Below are 2,668 nucleotides of genomic sequence, written 5' to 3'. Positions count from 1 at the left end.
AATTTTAATGGCCAGTAGTGTAACAAATGGAACACAGCATGTCTTTCTCAACGAAAGTCTTCAGACGTAAAAGTAACTTTGGGTTCTCCCCAATGAAGTCTAACAGCAGCATTACTTTTCGCAACATACGGCATATAAATGACCTCGTAGACACTGTCGGATGTTCCGTGAGGCTTTTCGTGGATGACGATGTTGCACACAGAGACGCCGCAACGCTGGAAATTTGCAGAGAAATGCAGGAAGATCTGCAGACGATCGACTCTGAGTGCAGGAACTTCCACTTAAGACTCAACGTAAACAAACGTAGCGTATAGCGAACACATAAACAGAAACAACTGTTATTACGAGTATATGATTACAAGACTGCCGAAGCAATGACTAGAAGCAGTTACCTCCATAAGGTACCTAGGAGTTGGCCCAAGTTGTGATTTCAACTGGAACGACCACATAAAAATTAATCGCGAGTAACGCATATCCAAGATTGTAAAACAAACGTTCACGGCTGGAAATGTCACAATTAATAACATCTTTTAGGCCATTATGCCGTGGTCGAATGATTTCACCTTAAAACGCAACGTGTCGACTCCATCTGCGGAGGACGTTTTCAGTTTCATTGTTAGTAGCGAGCCAGGGTGTGAAATGGACATTAAAAGAAACTACGAGCCGCGTCCGCTTTTAAGCTGAAAGCCATTCGACCACGGCTTAACAATCCTCAACATTTTACGCTACTGGCCACTAAAATTGCTACACCAAGAAGAAATGCAGATGATAAACGGGTATTCATCGGGCAATTATACTACAACTGACATATGATTACATTTTCACGCAATTCGGGTGCAGAGATCCTGAGAAATCAGTCCCAGGAACAACCACATCTGGCCATAATAACTGCCTTGATACGCCTGGGCATTGAGTCAAACAGAGCTTGCATGGTGTGTACAGGTACAGCAGCCCATGCAGCTTCAACACGATAGCACAGTTCAGCAAGAGTAGTGACTGGCGTATTGTGCCGAGCCAGTTGCTCGGCCACCATTGACCAGACGTTTTCAATTGGTGAGAGATCTGGAGAATGTGCTGCCCAGGGCAGCAGTCGAACATTTTCTGTATCCAGAAAGGCCCGTACAGGACCTGCAACATGCGGTCGTGCATTATCCTGCTGAAATGTAGGGTTTCGCAGTGATCGAATGAAGGGTAGAACCACAGGTCGTAACACATCTGAAATGTAACGTCCACTGTTCAAAGTGCCATCAGTGCGAACAAGAGGTGACCGAGACGTGTAACCAATGGCGCCCCATACCATCATGCCGGGTGATACGCCAGTATGGCTATGACGAATACACGCTTCCAATGTGCGTTCACCGTGATGTCACCAAACACGGATGCGACCATTATGATGCTGTAACAGAACCTGGATTCATCCGAAAAAATGACGTTTTGCCATTCGTGCACCCAGGTTCGTCGTTGAGTACACCATCGCAGGCGCTCCTGTCTGTGACGCAGCGTCAAGGATAACCGCAGCCATGGTCTCCGAGCTGATAGCCCATGCTGCTGCACACGTCGTCGAACTGTTCGTGCAGATGGCTGTTGTGTTGCAAACGTCCCCATCTGTTGACTCAGGGATCGAGACGTGGCTGCACGATCCGTTACAGCCATGCGGATAAGATGCCTGTCATTTCGACTGCTAGTGATACGAGGCCGTTGGGATCCAGCACGGCGATCCGTATTACCCTCCTGAACCCACCGATTACATATTCTGCTAACAGTCATTGGACCTCGACCAATGCGAGCAGCAATGTCGCGATACGATAAACCGCAATCGCGATAGGCTACAATCCGACCTTTATCAAAGTCGGAAACGTGATGGTACGCATTTCTCCACCTTACAAGAGGCATCACAACAACGTTTCACCAGGCAACGCCGGTCAATTGCTCTTTGTGTATGGGAAATCGGTTGGAAACTTTCCTCGTGTCAGCACGTTGTAGGTGTCGCCACCGGCGCCAACCTTGTGTGAATGCTCTGAAAAGCTATTCATTTGCATATCACAGCATCTTCTTCCTGTCGGTTAAATTTCGCGTCTGTAGCACGTCTTCTTAGTGGTGTAGCAATTTTAATGGCCAGTAGTGTATTAACTGTGATGTGCATTACTGAGATCTATTCGGCGAATCTTCAGGAAATGTAGTTCCTGGATAAAGGAAGTACCTTAGAAGACACCGTTCAACCAATACTTTAATATTGCTCGTCGGTAAGGGATCCGTACCTTGTAAGACTGATAGAGGAAAGAGAGAAGATCCAAAGAAGAGCAGCGCGTTTCGTTACAGGTTCATGTAGTAAACGCGAAATCGTCACGGAGATTATCAGTCAACTCCAGCGGCAGACGCCGCAAGAGAGGCGTTCTGCATCACGGTGTGGCTTAATGTTAAGGTTCCGGGAGCGGACGTTGCTAGAAGAGGCAACAAGTAGATTGCTTCCTCCTACGCATATCTCCCGAAAAGACTATCAGAATATAAATTAGAGAGATTCGAGCCCACACCGGGGCTTACCAGCAACCGTTCTTCCCGCGAACCACTTGCGACTGGAATAGCGAAGGGAGCAAGTGACGCTGCTATACGAAATACCCCCCGCCACACACCGTAAGGTGGCTTGCGGAGTGTAGACGTAGGTGTAGAT

Source organism: Schistocerca piceifrons, chromosome 10, assembly GCF_021461385.2.
Source record: "Schistocerca piceifrons isolate TAMUIC-IGC-003096 chromosome 10, iqSchPice1.1, whole genome shotgun sequence".
In the NCBI taxonomy this organism is placed as follows: Eukaryota; Metazoa; Arthropoda; class Insecta; order Orthoptera; family Acrididae; genus Schistocerca; species Schistocerca piceifrons.
Note: the sequence above shows the minus strand (reverse complement) of the source record.